Source organism: Lethenteron reissneri, chromosome 39 (assembly GCF_015708825.2).
Source record: "Lethenteron reissneri isolate LAM-NWPU_2019-01 chromosome 39, ASM1570882v1, whole genome shotgun sequence".
Classification (NCBI taxonomy): domain Eukaryota; kingdom Metazoa; phylum Chordata; class Hyperoartia; order Petromyzontiformes; family Petromyzontidae; genus Lethenteron; species Lethenteron reissneri.
Genome location: NC_083817.1, coordinates 2,403,201 through 2,423,696, shown reverse-complemented (window position 1 = coordinate 2,423,696; position 20,496 = coordinate 2,403,201). Strand labels below are relative to the sequence as shown.

General features: G+C 50.0%; 2 protein-coding genes across 4 annotated transcripts in view; one reads left to right on the top strand and one right to left on the bottom strand.

The window, feature by feature from the left end:
• Positions 1-10,723, bottom strand: part of ERI3 (ERI1 exoribonuclease family member 3) — a 55,816-nt gene extending 45,093 nt beyond the window's left edge. Inside the window, exon 1 of one of the 3 annotated variants that reach the window (XM_061567812.1) lies at positions 10,657-10,723. The gene's annotated coding sequence lies outside the window, so the exon portion shown is untranslated. Of the gene's footprint in view, positions 1-1,000; positions 1,143-10,656 lie in introns of those variants that run through there. The other 2 variants (XM_061567811.1, XM_061567810.1) reach the window with 2 other exon arrangements.
• Positions 1,583-20,496, top strand: part of LOC133352070 (E3 ubiquitin-protein ligase RNF220-like) — a 119,090-nt gene continuing 100,176 nt past the window's right edge. Inside the window, 1 exon segment of the mRNA XM_061567809.1 lies at positions 1,583-2,086. The gene's annotated coding sequence lies outside the window, so the exon portion shown is untranslated.

Below are 20,496 nucleotides of genomic sequence, written 5' to 3'. Positions count from 1 at the left end.
AACATTTTGATTCTAATGATTCAACCAGGGCTTTTTCATTCTGTGGAATGAATATGTGATTGTTATAATTGTACTCTCCATTTTGCTTCGTTCTATTACAAAGTTTCAAGTATTTTTTAATAGTTATAATTACTTTTAATATTTGATCATTATAAGAGAATTTCAATGTAATATTTTTAACATCTGCAGTTTTAGTTCGACGTTGAATATTTTCAAGTGAATTTTATGCTAAAAATCAGCTTTCCAACGCCTCCTTTTTAATACGTGTTTTCTCCTACAACATCAGAGTTCAGCGCCATATTAAATACGCACTACAATGACAATAGTTTAAAGCGATTTGAAGCATGTTTTATTTTCAAAATGGAAATATGGTTTGGGGGGGGGGGGCAGAGCTTTGTGACGTCATATTTGAGGGGGGGTCTGACTTTTTGTGACGCCGTGTGACGAGGGGGGGGGGGTAAAAAATCGCGTGACGTCATTTATGGACGGTCCCTAAAGCTAGTGTACAATAAACACCACATTTCCATGAATTTGCATATTATGTAGCTTACAGCACCTGAAAATATGCAGCTTACAGCACCTGACATTATGTAGCTTACAGGACCGGACAGTATATATCTCCTGTGTACGAGTACACATGCTCAGCAGTACACATCTCGTGTGGGTACACCACCTCATAGCAGTCCAAAACTAGTGAGTATACGTGCTCATAGCATCACACATTTCCTGCGAGTACACATGCTCAGCAGCACACATGTTCCGAGTATGCTCATAGCAGCACGCGGCTCGTGTGTTGAAGTACACCTGCCCGTAGCAGGCCTGGCGCTGGCCACCCACCCCCTCGTGTGCAGTGCCTGTCCTCATAGGTGCTGCTCGCTAACAGCGCTTACCCCAACAGTCTAAGGCTATACGGGGGGGGGGGAGAGGTTATATCTTTTTACCAGTACCTATACGGGGGGGGGGGGAGGTTATAGCGTTGTCTTTGTAACAGTACACAGACCTTGTACACACGCAGTCGCTGGCCACGTGTAGCCGCTGTGCGTGCTGCGGACCACGTGGCGCGCACGTGCGTCACCTGGGCCGCGCTCTTCTTCCGGCACGCGTCACCGCGGGCGATCATCTCGGCCACCATCCGCCCCTCCCGATGGACGAGCGCGGCGACCAATCAGGCGCGGTCTTGGTTTCGCACCGTCACACGCCCTCGCCCAATGGGGACGCGCGGGGAGGAGCCCCCCGAGCGGTCGCGCGCTCCGCTTATCCGCGTTGGGAAATGCAACGTCCAGGCTCCCCTAGATTCCATACAGCGCATACGCGGGGCCCCACGCCGCTGTCCGGCCGCTCCCATTGGCGAGATCGGGCACCGCCCCGCTCGGCTCCGCCAGCCAATAGCAGACGTCTCAACGGCATTGACTGGTGCGGGTGGGGGGGGGCTGTTCGTAGAGGGGGCGGTGCCACGAGACCCCCCGCGTGCCCCCCCCCCCTCTCAACGCAGGGGGTCTCGGTGGCCCCGCCCCCCGCTTCCCCCGGGGCCCCGCCTCCCGGGCCGCACATGCTCGAGACGAGCACGCGCCCGGCACGGGCACGAGACACGCGGGGAGACACGCGGGGAGACACGGGGCCGCTCGGGGGAGACACGGGGAGACACATTGACCGAGACACACGGGGGTGGTAGTGGTGGTGGGGGACACACACACACACAAAGGTACACAGATTCAGGGACGTAGACGCATAGACACGGACACAGAGACACGCGATTGAAAGAGATATTTAGACACGGGGAGACAGACGGGGAAACTTGCCAGTGACACCTCTGCAGACCTGCAGAGTGCCGCCCAGACCCGGCACTTCTGAACTCATCCCTGCCCAGCACAGCCGAGCGGTGCCCAACTGCGCGCCCTGTCCCATTGCCCAGCTGAGCTGACAGCCATCGGCCCGGACTTCCCTGCATGCGGTGGCAGCAACGGCGAGCAGCAGCAGCAGCAGCGACAGCAGCGGGGAGCAGCAGAAGAATAAGAAGAAGAGGAGGAGGAGGAGCCCCAAGTCGGCGGATCAACTCTGTGCAGTGCAGCTCGGGACGCAGCGAGCGGTGAGTGGGGCCGCGCTCTCTCGGCACACAGCGAGTGAGTAGTGGATTCAGCGAGTGAGTGAATGATTCGGTGAGCGAGAGAGCGAGCGAGAGAGTGAGTTTGTGTTTTGAGTGAGCGAGCGAAAGAGCGATCAGCGATTCAGTTGACCGATTGTGTGAAAGAGCAAACGAGTGAGTCGAGTTGATGGCCGAGTGAGTGAGTGGTCGCCTGTGTGCGAATGAGTTAGTTATTGAGAAAATTATTGAATTGGTGAACGAGCGATTGAGTGAGTTGGAGAGCGAGTTGGTGAGCGAAATGGTGAGTGGTGAGTAGAACGAGTGGGTGAACGAGTGAGCGATCGAGTGAGTGAGTTGGAGAGCGAGTTGGTGGGCGAAAATGTGAGTGGTGAGTGAACGAGTGGGTGAACGAGTGAGCGATTGAGTGAGTGAGTGAGTTGGAGAGCGAGTTGGTGAGCGAAAATGTGAGTGGTGAGTAGAACGAGTGGGTGAACGAGTGAGCGATCGAGTGAGTGAGTGAGTTGGAGAGCGAGTTGGTGGGCGAAAATGTGAGTGGTGAGTGAACGAGTGGGTGAACGAGTGAGCGATTGAGTGAGTGAGTAATCGAGTGAGTGTGAACTTTGTAGAATGGGGGAGCGAGTGTGAAGCCAGCAAGCGAGTGAAAGAGCGCACTTAGAAGAAGTGAGCGAGTAAGTGGGATGGAGCGAGCGAGCATTGAGTGAGCCACACAGATTGTGACATTAGTAGAGGAGGAGTGGGGGGGGGTAAACGAGTGAATTTCGTAGAGCCAGTGTGAACTGGGTGCGAGTGAGTGAAAGAGTTGTACAACTTTGGCGAAGTGAGTGAGTAGGTGAGTGACGTGTCGGTGAGTGTGACTTTGTCGGAGTGGTGTTTTTGCTTGTGTAGATGTTTGCGATATTGAGTGAGCATGAACTTGATGGAGTGTCGGAAAATGTGTTGTCGAGTGAGTGTGAATGTGCCAGTGATGTTCAAGGACTTACATTAATGAGAGTGAATGTTGAGCGAGTGGGTGAGTGGGTGAGTGAATACGTACAAGGACCTGTCAGTCGAGTCAAAGTGAGTGTGAGTGTAGGTCAGGTGATGAGCGAGTGTGGGTGGAGTGAGTTTGCGTGCTGCGTGAGTCAATGGGTAGTAGGTGAGAGAGTGAGTAGGTGAGTGAGTGTGGGTGAGAAGGCGTGTGTTGAGTGTGCGAGTAAGCATGCAAGTGATTACACATGCTGGTTGAGTGAGTTTGCGTGCAGGGAGTGAGTGAATATGTTGACTTGCTGGGTGGGTGAGTGCGTTTACACGTGATTCACTATGTTGTGTGAGTGAATGAGTGGTGTGTGGATTGAGTGGGGGAGTGAGTGAACTACGTTCTTGTTGAGTGAGTGAGGACGTGCTACTTGAGTGAGTGGATGAGTGAGTATGCCGTGCTGGATAAGTGAGTGTGTGAGTGAATGAGTGTGGAGTGAGTTGGTGAGTGAATTACGTGCTGGTTGAGTGAGTACGTGCTCCCTGAGTGAGTGAATGAGTGAGTACGGCGTGCCGGATGAGTGAGTGGGTGTGAATGAGTGTGGAGTGAGTTGGTGAGTGAATTACGTGCTGGTTGAGTGAGTATGTGCGACGTGAGTGAGTGAACGAAGGAGTGAGTGGGTGAGTGAATGAGTGTGGAGTGAGTTGGTGAGTGAATTACGTGCTGGTTGAGTAAGTACGTGAGTGAGTGAACGAAGGAGTGAGTACGGCGTGCTGGATGAGTGAGTGGGTGAGTGAATGAGTTTGGAATGAGTGGCTGAGTGAGTATTCGCTACGTGAGCGAGTAACAGAGTGAGTACGGCGTGATGGATGGATGGATGAGCGAGTGGGTGGATGAGTGGGTAGGTGAGTGAGTGAGTTAGGAATGGGTGGCTGAGTGAGTATTCGCTACGTGAGCGAGTAACAGAGTGGATGGATGAGTGAGTGGGTGAGTGAGTGGGTAAGTGAGTGAGTGAGCGAGTGAGTGGGTGGTGAATTCACTGGGAGGGGTTGGTGGTCCAGCGCAAGAGTTGACTCGCAGTAGTTTCCCTACGCGTTTGAAACCCGCGGTGGCCACTCAGCTCGCCCACTCTATAGACTTTATAGACTCATGATAGACCCACTGCTCACTCACCTACATGCTCACCACTCTATAGACAGCGCTGCGCTTACTCATCTGCATACAGCACTCGCCACTCAATCGACTCGCCGAACTGCGTTCGCTGCGGCCAAGTTGATTGTTGCAGCCCAGCGCCCTAATGCACTCACACCGCTAAAGAATCAGCACATCATACAAAGACCTGGGACTTCACTGCGCTCGCCACCCTATGCACGATGTGCATTAACACTATGTCAAACTACAGCTCTGTACGCTGTTTCGTTTATGCTGCATCCCACTCAACGACCCAGATAAACTTACTCTCACCATGCCTTACGCGGTCCAACAACCTACTACCTAGGTGCCCTCTCGACCTGTCAATCTGTTGAGGTTGCTCCATCGCTTACGCGCAGTAAACATGTTACTCAACGCCATATACTCGCCCGCAGTGCGCGATAGGCACCGCTCTACGCCTCTTGGTTAAACTCTACACATTATTAAAAGGAAATCTATATTATAGGCGACGTTTCTGGTAACGGCCCTTCTGAATGGCACACGAAGGGACATGTGCTATGGATAAGAGCCATTGCCCGAAACGTCGCCTATCATATGTTTTTTTCCCCCACATTTTAAGACGGATGTATTTAGTTGTATTTTATTTTAGTTGCGCTTGTGCGCTACTGCCAACACAGTTACACCAAATACTCGAGACCCGCGCGTGTGATTTACGTCGCTATAGACTACAGGGGCTGTACGTGCACTCTCCTTTACCCGTGTACACACACAGCACTAGTACATATACATTGCAGCCGGAATACGCATACTAAGCACACAACCGTGTGTACGCAGTGATCCATTTGTAGATACCGCACTGATTTCTGTTGACCCCACCCCGCCTCTCTTGGCTTTTGTCTCAACGGGTGACGACTGCATGTCATGAAAGTGACGGCTCCGTGTCTTACAGAGGAGACTGTCAAACAATGGGATAGTAAGCGGCGTAATTAGATCGTCGGGAGGAGATACGTGGCGGCAGTGAAACAACGTGGTCGCTTTCCGCTTCCAGAGCGACGAGTCAATGCTATTGTAGTGGGGTATCTATAAATGGCTCACGCTCTGTTGTACACACAAACTTTACTGCGTTATACCATACGCGTGTGTGTGTGCATGACGCACTGGGTATGCGCTGCAGTGCATGCTGTCCGCCTGTCTGCTGTCCGCGTGAACGCACGTGTGTGTGTGTGTTCTGTGTTTGCTATGCGTTGTGTGCATGCTATGTGTGTACGCAATGTGCGTTGTCTACGTGTGATATGCTTACCATGAGTGTGTGTGCATGCTATGGACTATTTAGGACTATGTGGGAATTATTGATGTGTGTGCACACGAGTGCTGTGTGGACACGCTGTGTGTGTGCATACGGGGTATCACACGTGAGATGTGTATGACGCGTTCACAATCATCGCGCAGTGCGAGCGTGTGACAGTGTTGGACACGGAATCATCCACGACCGAACCGGTCCAGATTTAAAATTGAACGGCGTGGATCCCGTTAAAATGTAGGATTCTAATACAATTTACTCAAATATGTTCACCAACAAATTGGCAAATATGTCAGGCTTAATTATGAATGACATATAAGTACACAAATAACCCCCCCGTGTGTCACGCTGTTGGTGGACGAGCTTCCTTCACTGCGTCCACGCAGCAGTGAGGCTTATTTGACCATACTTCACCACGCCGGTCAGTGTGGGTTGGTGATGTATAAAAGCCGCAGAGATGTTGGCCGCATTCTCCTACTCGAGCCGCTGTAACAGTTGAGAGAGAGAGAAAGCTTCCGTGGCAGATGCCAAAAAAGTATTTCGCCGTGAGATGAAGCGAAATAATTTCGGCGAATGTACGAATGCAGCGTAGGTTGTTTGCAATTTTTGTTTGAGATAGGAACCAGCGGTATTTGTAATGAAACAAAAATGTATCCTGAATCGTCATTCCGGATACAGAATAGCACGTGTGTAAACACACACGCGAACATCATGGGCAATGTTCTTGGTTCAAGGTGCAGAATATTCATTGTTTTACGTAGTGATTCTTGCACTGCCGCTGCCGATCCCGGCGACCACCCGAGTTCGATTCCCGGCCACGGCTCAGGTCAAGTGGGGGGTACTACGGCCGCGGTCCGTAGCACCCCTACAGCAGCAGCCCACGCTGACCAGCAGCGGATTGCATCGTAGAACATTGGGATATCTACCAATAACCTTTCCATCTTCATCACCGCCCACATCCTCACCGGGATACCTCCTCACCATGTGTCCAGTTACCTCCTCAAGTACATCTTTCAACAACTTCTTTGCCTCCTCAACTTCCTCCTTACATGAACCACCTCGTCATCACTGTCATCGTCATCCTCCCAGCTACATTGTGACTATCTGCAGCCTCATCAGCACATCTTCTCGCACCTCCTCAACAGCTTCCAGCCACCTCCTTGCGACCTCCCAGCTACCTCCTCATTACACCAACCCCACCACCACCACCACCACCTCCTCACGACCTCTCGCACTACTCTTCACCCCCTGCCAGCGAGAGCCCGCGGCTCAGGGAGACGCGGATGAGGAGTCGCACAGAGGCAGTCGTGCGCTGCACGCGGCCACACACGCAGCAGCCAGGGTCGATCCACTGCTGGATGAAGCCGTCACCAGTCCCGCGATGTGGCACTCCGCCTAGCACCTGCACTCGAGCTGATTTAATCGCTACATCTCCCAGTTGGATGTCCTCTCGGACGGTGACCCAACCTGTATATTCACACACGCGGCGCAGCGCCGACACACGGTGAACGGGTGCGCCAGATTGCAACCGCTCTTCTTCACGTCTCTACTCTTAGCTTCGTGTATTTACACGCGCAACAAGTGGCATCCGCATGTTTGCACTGCGTGTTTAATGCCTCGTGTATATAGCTGATATGGTCGTGCACAAATGTACGATATTTTATTCATGCCGACAATTGCACGCTAAACGGGGTTTGCCCGGCTTTTAATCGGTTAAATTGTCACACTCTGCGGGAGTCAAATTACTTTGTTCAACGACGACAGCGAGCGTGTGTATATATATACACTTAAATCACAAGTCGTTAGCGCAATTACTTAAAACAAAATGTATAACTCTATACTGACCCTGTCCTATTAGTGGACACACAATCAGACTCCGAGATCGTAATTTATGGGGTCGACCCAAATTTCTTTCGCTTCTCCTCTTAAGTTGTAAGCGTGCGCTCGAGGGGAGAGGATGGGTGTGCTGAGCCCTTCCAGAACACCATCATGAGAATTGACATCGGTCAGTCGCGATCGTCGGCGTGTGATTATCGGATGCGGTGCATGTACATATATCGCCAGCCCCGATGTGTGTGCGGCTAACGCATTATTAGTACGAATACAATTATCGGTGCCGTCGTGATTATCGACTCAATTACATCACAAGCTTGGATTTTGCTATAACTGGGAGGAGCTGCGGATACCGACGTTTCGGCCGACTAGCCTGCCTGCAGGAAGAAAAAAAAACCTCACCGGCTATATAGGATCAGCGAAGGGAGCGTTTTTCTTGCTCGAGTCACCATATATACTGCACATATGTTGCTGGCTCGCCGGGCGCTGAGTGATGTTTACACCCTTGCGATGCTCTCGAATGGCTTGAACGCGTTAATTGCTGGGCGCGTGGATCGCCTCGTCTCCGCTGTATAACCACGGTACATTTGTCCCTGTGCATGCCCAGTAAATGTGTCGATTTTTGGCCGCGGAAAATTGCTACGGTTGGGGGGGTGGCGGGCGGGCGGGCGGGCGAGCGAGTGAGCGAGCGCACGCGGGTTTCACGCCGTCGCCCGAAAGTTCTGACATTTCTTGCGGCGATTCACTTTGTAAAAAGTACGTGAGCGTCACAATCAGCGAACCGAGTAATTCGCCTCCCGTGGAGAGAGAGAGACGCTAAAGCTGATAGAAAGCTGAAGGAGCCCGCTATCGATGACTAGTTACACAAACAAGACAACGATCACCCGTGCCGCCTCTACGATAGACTGTTGGACTCAAGCGCTGTTAGCGAGCACCTATTTTAAGGCCGGCACGCTGCACGAGCGAGTTGTCTGAACGCCACCGCGCCCGTCCGCCTTTGTCTCCCCAGTACTGATATTTGCCCGCCGCATCGAGGTACCCACCGATGTGAGGCTGATTCGACCTCGAGAAGACCTCCCCCGGAGCGATTCAGATATTTCGCCCGCCGATGTTAGCCGTGAGCGGCGATCGAACGCTCGTCGCCAGCCCGGTCGCCCCGTGCGCTGAACCACGAAACTGAAGCGCTCCCGCAGTTCTAGAGAGACACGCGCACCGCAATAGGGAACGTGGCGAAGACGCGAGCAAGTGTGTAGTAGTGGAGATCGTGGGGAGCGGTGGCGTAGCGGTTAGCGCTACGCTGCGCTACGAACCCGGAGCCGACCCGAGTTCGATTCCCGCTCACAGCCAAACACCAGTGACGATTATCTGAACTGGTCCTGGTCCTCCCCCTAGGTCGACTCAAACTAAAATGAGTACCTGATGCGGTGCGCAAATATCCCACCCCCCTCGTGCGCTACCGTGCCACGGCCATCGTAGGTGCTCGCTAACAGCACTTGCCCCAACAGTCGGTCAAGGCTATACGGGGGACCGCTGTCTTTGTAGTAGATACGAGCAGCGATAAGATAAGAGGTTATAAAGGGGCCCAGCTGATTGCAGTGAGGCTCATCAGGGTAATAATTGCAGCCGTTGCGACACGCGGCTCTGTTGAGCTCCCCGGATCTTCGGCGTCATTCTCGCGAACTCGCGGATTCAGTCAACGGGGTCTAGCGAGCTGAGCTAAATAACCGCATACACTCCTACATATTATTACATTGACCAAAGTTTTGATGGCTGGCTGGCTGGGACGGACACAGTCCAAAGGACGTGCGCGTTGCTAGTACTATATATGCATAAAACACACACACATAGTACAATGACAGAGAGTATTGTGCAATGGAGAAGTTATCCAATTGGCTGGACAAGTTGAGTGGGTGCACAAGCACAATTAACAATCACTCAAAACACCCCTCAATAACACTGCGCTGCTGCTGCTGCTACACGGAGAAACGATATATTTGTATACATATAATAGACGACGTTTCGGGCAATGATCCTTTTTAGCATCATGTGTCGTATAGTTCACCCAGTGTGCGTGAACAGTGTAGTGGTGCCTGTTCTGGGCCTCCCTTAGGTCGACTCAGCCTTAAATTAGTATCTGCTGCAATATGTAAATATCAGTGCTGGGGAGACAAGGCCAGTGGGCTTTCGGGGGGAACTTTGTCTTTTTTTGGTGTTGATGAGTAAAGTGTCCGTTTCATGTATTCGACACGCAGACAAATTACCCAGTTACACTAATTACTAAACACTAATTGACTAGCACCTAACAAAGACCCACACGTGCACCAACTATGTATACATTTTCTCACCAACTCCAGCCAACACAAGAATTTACAAATGTACCTGCAAAACGAACTTCTTATGAGCCAACACTCAAATTAACCGAGTTAGCCAGTTCTGACGCACGATTGCGAGGTGTCGCGTACCGCGTTACGAACCCGGTCACCTAAGTTCGATTCCGGGCCACAGCCGACATATTGAATCGCGAACGATATCTGAACACGTTTTGGGATCCCCACCCCATACTTCCCCCAAACCCGTCATGACCAAAGTGGTGAAGTATGGTCAAACAACTCCCCAAGACGAACACGGCGTGGGGAGTGCCGTCATCCAGCAGTGGATTGACAAATGCCTTGAAAAAAAACGCGATAACTCGCATCTGGGATCTACACGTTAATTATTCCGCCGTAAATGTCACACACCTATAACACCTGGGACAGATTCCCGCGGTGAGCCATGCGAATTCATGTCCCCTTTGTAGGAATAACGCGATCGTGTCTTCTTCATCACCAATAGAGGCGATTCGCTAAACCCACACGCAATGCGTGTGTGATGTGCAGATGTGAATCGGGTCCTATGACACACACACATCACACACACCACACACACACGTAGTTTACACACGTAGTACATACACTCAACACACACATGGCATACACAGCATACACACAGTGAACACACGTACCACACACAGCACACACTTGGCATACGTACACACATCGCATACCCACACAACGGACACACACATATCATACACACGATCTGGTCCGAGAACTTTGCATAGTCGCCTGTACCACTGTAGCAGCAAGTGTTGTGCCTGCTATGCCGGCGAATCGATTAACTTTCGTGATTTCAGTCGGTCGCGCATTCGATTTCAAAGTCGATTATATATTTGTGTTGGTCTCGGCCGTGTGAGATTCCCGTAATTGCTGATATGTGTGTAACGTTACGCGCGCTGCACTGTCACGCAATGTGCACACATTTCCCATGAATTACCGTTAATCGTCGTTGTTATGATCGCGACCTCATCAACCCGTAATCTCGTTATCCTCGACTCCCGCCACTCATCTACAGGGATTCATTTCTGCCCGATCTGCCCCCCCCACCCCACCCGGGACCGGCGACCGGAAAGAAATGTCCGCATTCGGCACACCACGTCGAGTATACAGTACCTCCCGTGGCGACTGCGGTGCTAGCAACTTGTCTACAACGACTCGAGTGTACCGGCTAACCGGATAAGTAGTTCGAGATATATCTAAGCACCCACTGATCGATGACTCGACGCGCTGTGTGTATCGCCGGGTCCGCGAGACTGCGGTGTGTGTGCCGGCGACGTTTGCGGTGTGAGCAAAGTTCACAACCCGACCCGGGCCACAGCTTCGGAGGTCCGTGCCCAGTGCGACGCTGCGCGTGATTTATTGCGCGCCGTGTCGCCGCGTGTTGCACGCGTGAAACACGTGGACCACGCGTGTTGCACGTGGCTTCGTGGACACGCGGCTCCACGGCTTCGTAGGACACGTGGAGCCGTGTACGCGTGGCTGTTGGCTGAACTAATTCACGTGGTGATCTGAAGGGCCGAGTGTACACGAGTGTGTGTACACGAGTGTGTGTGTGTATGTGTGTGTACACGAGTGTGTGTGTGTACACGAATGTGTGTGTGTACACGAGTGTGTGTGTGTACACGAGTGTGTGTGTACACGAGTGTGTGTGTGTACACGAGTGTGTGTGTGTGTACATGTGTGTGTGTAATAATAGTGGGAGTAGCGTAGTGGTTAGCACCCAGCGCTTAGGTTCCCAGCCACGGCCAACATCAGCGACCGACTTGAACCCGGCCCGGGCCGCACATAGGTCGACTCAGCCGTAAATGAGTATCCTACTCGTTGCGGTGTAGCAACATCAGCGTGCATGTACGTGCCTGTACGAGTACGTATACATTTGTTTGTAAGTGAATGTACTGCGTGGGCATATGAGCGTGCCTGTTTTTGAGTCGTGCGTGTATTGTGCACGTGTGTTACATATCGATACGAACCCGGCGCCGACCGAGTTCGATTCCCGCTCACGGCCAACACCAGTGACGCTTATCTGAACCGGTCCTGGGCCTCCCCTATGTCGACTCAGCCTCAAATGAGTGCGATGCGTAAAAACGTTGCCACTGGGGAGACAAAGGCGGCCGGGCGTGGTGCTGGCCACCCACCCCCTCGTGTGCCGTTCCCGGCCTTCATAGGTGCTGCTCGCTAACAGCACTTGCCCCAACAGTCCGTCTCGGATATCATAGTGGGGTATATGTGTCGTTGTATGTACACATACACACACACATACATGTAGCGGGGAGCAGTAGCGCAGCGGTTAGCGCTAAGAACCTGACGACCTGAGTTCGATTCTAGTGACGATTATTTGAACTGGTGCTGGGCCTCCCCTAGGTCGACTCAGCCTCAAATGTTTACCTGGTGCTGCGTGTAAACATCGCCACTGGGGAGACAAAGGCGGCCTGGCGTGGTGCTGGTATGTTTAGACTAATCGGGGGATATTTTTTCATCGTATGTGCGTGTTTTGTGAGTGTAGACATAGGTTTGGATTGTTAATTGATAAACGGTAAACCGGTAACCGTTTGCGGTGGAATTTCTTGTAATGCACCGATTTGCAAGGCAGGGCAACGCACAAACGTCAGGGCGACACGAGTGACCGCGTGAGACGTTCCCTCGTTTCTCGCTGAGAATATGAAGGCGCAGCCCTGCAACGGCTTCACCTGCTCATGCTGTCGGAAGAGCCTCCGCTCGATGGGAGCTCTAGAGAGTACGCTTTTGGCCTACTCTTCCACGCTGACCAGATGCCTGGAAAGAGGTCGGAGTACCCATACTTTACCCCACCCGACAGGCGATCTGTTTTGTTCTCATTTATTTACACGCGGTTAGCGGTAAAGTAAAGAAAAAACTATTTTAAACAATTCGAATGTAAATGTTTTGTTGTTCTATGTGTGTGTGTATACATGCGCTTGTGTTTATAGCTATATATACAGGACGGTGTGTGTATTTCTTTACGTGTATACGTGTAAGTTGTGTATTTACTATACTGTGTATGTGGATATACGTTGTGTTTATTCATTTTCATGAACGTATGATGCTTTTATGTGTTTATACGCAATACCGCTTGTGTGAGGATTTGTGGGGAGCGGTGGCGCAGTGGTTTGCGCACTGCACCACGCCACCGGGTTTCGAATCCCGCACATCCGCCTCCAAGGCTGGTGACGAATATCTGAACCGGTCCTGTCTCCCCCCCCCCTAGGTCGACTCAGCCTCAAATGAGTACCTGGCGCGGTGTGTAAACATGAGCATTGGGGGAGACAAAGGCGGTCGGTTGTGGTTCTGCCCGATCCATCGTGTGCCTTAATAAGAGTTGCTCGCCAACAGCACTCGCCCAACCAACAGCATGTCAGAGGCTATACGTGTGTGTGTGGGGGGTCTTTGTACGTGTATATACTGTGTATATGTGTGTGTTTGTATGTCTTTATACGCACTCCGCGTTAGCTCCCGCGTTTGATAATCGCGACAGACACTCGACAATTTGTCGAGAGCACAATTTCGGAGGCCACTCATTTCTACTTTAAGTCGACACACAACGCGGTCGTAAATTCGCTCGAACCCCCGCCGCATGCATACATACAACACGCGCGTGTGTGCTCTCCAGCGCACGCGGAATCAGCGCATTCTGTGCTTCCACATCGTTCCCTTCTGGACATCCTCTTCGTATAAACATCGCTCTCATCTCTCGCGCGCGCGTGTTGCTGCTGCTGTTGTTGTTGTTGCTGCTGTTGTTTTTGCTGTTGTTTTTGCTGTTGTTTTTGCTGTTGTTGTTGCTGTTGTTGTTGTTGCTGCTGTTGTTGTTGCTGTTGTTGCTCCTGGGTCGACCGATCTCTCGCCTTTCGAGTTAAATCCCAAGGCGCGCGCGTACAACAACAACTACTAACACTGTCACAGTCTACACGGGTCCTGTGTGTACTGCATCGCGTACGTGGGGCTACACGTGGGGGTGGTGCTGCGTGTCGCCGGCAAGGGGATGGGAACTCGCACGTGGGAGGCTTTACAGAGGATCGACAAACTCGAAGAGAAGTTGTTGGTGCTGGGGGGGGGGAGCGGTGGGACGGTGGTTTGCGCACTGCGCTCCCACGTGGCATGTCGAACCGGGATAAGTTCGATTCCCGGCCACGGCTGACATCGCTTTGCGAGTGATGTCTGAAACCAGTGCCCCTCCCCCACCACCACCCACTCACCAACCCATCGTGAACCAGCGTGGTGAAGTATGGTTGCAACAGCCCTCATTACCGACGCGGCATGGGGAGGCCTTCATCCAACAGTGGAATAGCCAAATTACTGTAAATTATTATTTAGAATCATTTTATCTAAATATATTTTAAAAGTTGTCGGTGTTGCAAAAGTTGTACAACTGTTGCGGGGGGGAGGGCATAGTGCGCATGGCTCCTTGAAGCTCCTGTCCAGCGCTTGGGAGCGAAACGTCGGACTTCGCGGCGGGACCCCCCGAACGCACATCGGGAGTTGCGCGATGTGCGTTCTGCATCGACTTGCAGCATAGAAACATTCGCGATGCAAGTGAAGCAGTGGTGTTGCAGTGTTAGTAGTGGTGGTGTGTGAGTGTGTGATGTGGTAGTGTTAGTAGTAGTGGTGTGTGAGTGTGTGATGTGACAGTGTTAGTAGTAGTAGTAGTGTGTGAGTGTGTGATGTGACAGTGTTAGTAGTGGCGTGTGTGAGTGTGTGATGTGGTAGTGTTAGTAGTAGTGGTGGTGTGTGAGTGTGTGATGTGGTAGTGTTAGTAGTAGTAGTGGTGGTGTGTGAGTGTGTGATGTGGTAGTGTTAGTAGTAGTAGTGGTGTGTGAGTGTGATGTGGTAGTGTTAGTAGTAGTAGTGGTGGTGTGTGAGTGTGTGATGTGGTAGTGTTAGTAGTAGTAGTAATAGTGTGTGAGTGTGTGATGTGACAGTGTTAGTAGTAGTAGTGGTGTGTGTGAGTGTGTGATGTGGTAGTGTTAGTAGTAGTAGTGGTGTGTGAGTGTGATGTGGTAGTGTTAGTAGTAGTAGTGGTGGTGTGTGAGTGTGTGATGTGGTAGTGTTAGTAGTAGTAGTGGTGTGTGAGTGTGATGTGGTAGTGTTAGTAGTAGTAGTGGTGGTGTGTGAGTGTGTGATGTGGTAGTGTTAGTAGTAGTAGTAATAGTGTGTGAGTGTGTGATGTGACAGTGTTAGTAGTAGTAGTGGTGTGTGTGAGTGTGTGATGTGGTAGTGTTAGTAGTAGTAGTGGTGTGTGAGTGTGATGTGGTAGTGTTAGTAGTAGTAGTGGTGGTGTGTGAGTGTGTGATGTGGTAGTGTTAGTAGTAGTGGTGGTGTGTGTGTGTGATGTGGCAGTGTTAGTAGTAGTAGTGTGTTGCGTGTGTGATGTGGCAGTGTTAGTAGTAGTAGTAGTGTGTGAGTGTGTGATGTGGTAGTGTTAGTAGTAGTAGTGTGTGGGTGTGTGATGTGGTAGTGTTTGTAGTAGTAGTAGTGGTGGTGTGTGAGTGTGTGATGTGGTAGTGTTAGTAGTAGTGGTGGTGGTGTGTGAGTGTGTGATGTGACAGTGTTAGTAGTAGTGGTGTGTGAGTGTGTGATGTGGTAGTGTTAGTAGTAGTAGTGGTGTGTGAGTGTGATGTGACAGTGTTAGTAGTAGTAGTGGTGTGTGTGAGTGTGATGTGGTAGTGTTAGTAGTAGTAGTATTGGTGTGTGAGTGTGTGATGTGGTAGTGTTAGTAGTAGTGGTGGTGGTGTGTGAGTGTGTGATGTGACATTGTTAGTAGTAGTAGTGTGTGTGTGTGTGTGATGTGGTAGTGTTAGTAGTAGTGGTGTGTGAGTGTGTGATGTGACAGTGTTAGTAGTAGTAGTGTGTGTGTGTGTGTGTGAGTGTGATGTGACAGTGTTAGTAGTAGTAGTGTGTGTGTGTGTGAGTGTGATGTGACAGTGTTAGTAGTAGTAGTGTGTGTGTGATGTGGTAGTGTTAGTAGTAGTAGTGGTGTGTGAGTGTGTGATGTGGTAGTGTTAGTAGTAGTAGTGGTGTGTGAGTGTGTGATGTGACAGTGTTAGTAGTAGTAGTAGTGGTGTGTGAGTGTGTGATGTGGTAGTGTTAGTAGTAGTAGTGTGTGAGTGTGTGATGTGGTAGTGTTAGTAGTAGTAGTGTGTGAGTGTGTGATGTGGTAGTGTTAGTAGTAGTAGTAGTGTGTGAGTGTGTGATGTGGTAGTGTTAGTAGTAGTAGTGGTGTGTGAGTGTGATGTGACAGTGTTAGTAGTAGTAGTGGTGGTGTGTGTGTGTGTGATGTGGTAGTTTTAGTAGTAGTGGTGTGTGAGTGTGTGATGTGGTAGTGTTAGTAGTAGTGGTGTGTGAGTGTGTGATGTGGTAGTGTTAGTAGTAGTGGTGGTGTGTGTGTGTGATGTGGTAGTTTTAGTAGTAGTGGTGTGTGTGTGAGTGTGATGTGGTAGTGTTAGTAGTAGTAGTAGTATTGGTGTGTGAGTGTGTGATGTGGTAGTGTTAGTAGTAGTAGTAGTGTGTGAGTGTGTGATGTGACAGTGTTAGTAGTAGTAGTAGTATGTGAGTGTGTGATGTGGTAGTGTTAGTAGTAGTAGTGGTGTGTGAGTGTGTGATGTGGTAGTGTTAGTAGTAGTAGTGGTGTGTGAGTGTGTGATGTGGTAGTGTTAGTAGTAGTAGTGGTGTGTGAGTGTGTGATGTGGTAGTGTTAGTAGTAGTAGTAGTGGTGTGTGAGTGTGTGATGTGACAGTGTTAGTAGTAGTAGTGGTGTGTGAGTGTGTGATGTGACAGTGTTAGTAGTAGTAGTGGTGTGTGAGTGTGTGATGTGACAGTGTTAGTAGTAGTAGTGGTGTGTGAGTGTGTGATGTGACAGTGTTAGTAGTAGTAGTGGTGTGTGTGTGTGATGTGGTAGTGTTAGTAGTAGTAGTGGTGTGTGAGTGTGATGTGACAGTGTTAGTAGTAGTAGTGGTGTGTGTGAGTGTGATGTGGTAGTGTTAGTAGTAGTAGTATTGGTGTGTGAGTGTGTGATGTGGTAGTGTTAGTAGTAGTGGTGGTGGTGTGTGAGTGTGTGATGTGACATTGTTAGTAGTAGTAGTGTGTGTGTGTGATGTGGTAGTGTTAGTAGTAGTGGTGTGTGAGTGTGTGATGTGACAGTGTTAGTAGTAGTAGTGTGTGTGTGTGTGTGTGAGTGTGATGTGACAGTGTTAGTAGTAGTAGTGTGTGTGTGTGAGTGTGATGTGACAGTGTTAGTAGTAGTAGTGTGTGTGTGATGTGGTAGTGTTAGTAGTAGTAGTGGTGTGTGAGTGTGTGATGTGGTAGTGTTAGTAGTAGTAGTGGTGTGTGAGTGTGTGATGTGGTAGTGTTAGTAGTAGTAGTGGTGTGTGAGTGTGTGATGTGACAGTGTTAGTAGTAGTAGTAGTGGTGTGTGAGTGTGTGATGTGGTAGTGTTAGTAGTAGTAGTGTGTGAGTGTGTGATGTGGTAGTGTTAGTAGTAGTAGTGTGTGAGTGTGTGATGTGGTAGTGTTAGTAGTAGTAGTAGTGTGTGAGTGTGTGATGTGGTAGTGTTAGTAGTAGTAGTGGTGTGTGAGTGTGATGTGACAGTGTTAGTAGTAGTAGTATTGGTGTGTGAGTGTGTGATGTGGTAGTGTTAGTAGTAGTGGTGGTGGTGTGTGAGTGTGTGATGTGACATTGTTAGTAGTAGTAGTGTGTGTGTGTGTGATGTGGTAGTGTTAGTAGTAGTGGTGTGTGAGTGTGTGATGTGACAGTGTTAGTAGTAGTAGTGTGTGTGTGTGTGAGTGTGATGTGACAGTGTTAGTAGTAGTAGTGTGTGTGTGTGAGTGTGATGTGACAGTGTTAGTAGTAGTAGTGTGTGTGTGATGTGGTAGTGTTAGTAGTAGTAGTGGTGTGTGAGTGTGTGATGTGGTAGTGTTAGTAGTAGTAGTGGTGTGTGAGTGTGTGATGTGACAGTGTTAGTAGTAGTAGTAGTGGTGTGTGAGTGTGTGATGTGGTAGTGTTAGTAGTAGTAGTGTGTGAGTGTGTGATGTGGTAGTGTTAGTAGTAGTAGTGTGTGAGTGTGTGATGTGGTAGTGTTAGTAGTAGTAGTAGTAGTGTGTGAGTGTGTGATGTGGTAGTGTTAGTAGTAGTAGTGGTGTGTGAGTGTGATGTGACAGTGTTAGTAGTAGTAGTGGTGGTGTGTGTGTGTGTGATGTGGTAGTTTTAGTAGTAGTGGTGTGTGAGTGTGTGATGTGGTAGTGTTAGTAGTAGTGGTGTGTGAGTGTGTGATGTGGTAGTGTTAGTAGTAGTGGTGGTGTGTGTGTGTGATGTGGTAGTTTTAGTAGTAGTGGTGTGTGTGTGAGTGTGATGTGGTAGTGTTAGTAGTAGTAGTAGTATTGGTGTGTGAGTGTGTGATGTGGTAGTGTTAGTAGTAGTAGTAGTGTGTGAGTGTGTGATGTGACAGTGTTAGTAGTAGTAGTAGTGTGTGAGTGTGTGATGTGGTAGTGTTAGTAGTAGTAGTGGTGTGTGAGTGTGTGATGTGGTAGTGTTAGTAGTAGTAGTGGTGTGTGAGTGTGTGATGTGGTAGTGTTAGTAGTAGTAGTGGTGTGTGAGTGTGTGATGTGGTAGTGTTAGTAGTAGTAGTGGTGTGTGAGTGTGTGATGTGACAGTGTTAGTAGTAGTAGTGGTGTGTGAGTGTGTGATGTGACAGTGTTAGTAGTAGTAGTGGTGTGTGAGTGTGTGATGTGACAGTGTTAGTAGTAGTAGTGGTGTGTGTGTGTGATGTGGTAGTGTTAGTAGTAGTAGTAGTGTGTGAGTGTGTGATGTGACAGTGTTAGTAGTAGTAGTAGTGGTGGTGTGTGAGTGTGTGATGTGGTAGTGTTAGTAGTAGTAGTGTGTGAGTGTGTGATGTGGTAGTGTTAGTAGTAGTAGTAGTGTGTGAGTGTGTGATGTGGTAGTGTTAGTAGTAGTAGTGGTGTGTGAGTGTGTGATGTGGTAGTGTTAGTAGTAGTAGTGTGTGAGTGTGTGATGTGACAGTGTTAGTAGTAGTAGTGTGTGAGTGTGTGATGTGACAGTGTTAGTAGTAGTAGTAGTGTGAGTGTGTGATGTGGTAGTGTTAGTAGTAGTAGTGTGTGAGTGTGTGATGTGACAGTGTTAGTAGTAGTAGTGTGTGAGTGTGTGATGTGACAGTGTTAGTAGTAGTGGTGTGTGAGTGTGTGATGTGACAGTGTTAGTAGTAGTGGTGTGTGAGTGTGTGATGTGGTAGTGTTAGTAGTAGTAGTAGTGTGTGAGTGTGTGATGTGACAGTGTTAGTAGTAGTAGTAGTGTGTGAGTGTGTGATGTGGTAGTGTTAGTAGTAGTAGTGGTGTGTGAGTGTGTGATGTGGTAGTGTTAGTAGTAGTAGTGTGTGTGTGTGTGTGATGTGACAGTGTTAGTAGTAGTGGTGGTGTGTGAGTGTGTGATGTGACGGATCATCTCTGTGCCGTTCCTGGGCCAACTAAAGTGAGTTACCTGGGTGCGACGTGTCAACATCAGAACTGAGGGAGACAAAGGCGGCCGGGGGGGTGCAGACCACCCCCAACCCCCTCGTGTGCCACAGCAGCTCGCTAACAGCACTTGGCTCCAACAGTCTGCGAGGCTACACGGTGGCTCTTTGCCTTCGTCAACAAGATGTCCTGTACAGCCCCCCCTTTGTCGATCCACTGCTGGATGAGTGCCTCCCCAATCATTGTGGATTCGCGTGTGGCCGTACGACGTCTAATCAATGTGCGTGCACCTAGCCTGGCACAGGCACCGTGGTGGTTGTGGACTATATTCGGGTGAGTTCCATACACAGAACAGTACTTGTATGTGAGCTGTACACACGTGTAAATGTGTTTAATTAGTGAAATAAGTTTATATTGAACGAGTCTTCCCGTACACGACGCTGCATGCGAACGTGTGATATGTTATATTTGCTGAAGATAACACATTTAATAATGAATGAAGAGTATTAATAGTAATCAGTCCACTGCTGGATAAAGGATGCTCCATCTCCTGTGAGTCATTGGGGATTCTGCTGATGATGTTGCTGACAGTGATAATTACAATGATGATGAGGAAGCTGCTGCTGCTGCTGCTGATCACGATACCGATGCTGCTGATGATGATGTCCACACACACACCCCACACACTACACACACCACACTACACACCCCACACACTACACACACCACACTACACACCCCACACACACACTCCATACACTACACACACCACACTACACACCCCATACACTACACACACCACACACACACCCCACACACTACACACACCACACTACACACCCCACACACTACACACACCACACTACACACCCCACACACACACTCCATACACTACACAAACCACACTACACAGCCCCATACACTACACACACCACACACACACCCCACACACACACCCCACACACACACCCCACACACACACCCCACACACACACACCCCACACACACACCCCACACACCCCACACACCCCACACACACACCCCACACACTACACACACCACACTACACACCCACACACACACTCCATACACTACACACACCACACTACACACCCCACACACTACACACACCACACTACACACCCCACACACACACTCCATACACTACACACACCACACTGCACCCCCACACACACACTCCATACACTACACACACCACACTGCACACCCCACACACACACTCCATACACTACACACACCCCACACACACACTCCATACACTACACACACCACACTCCACACCC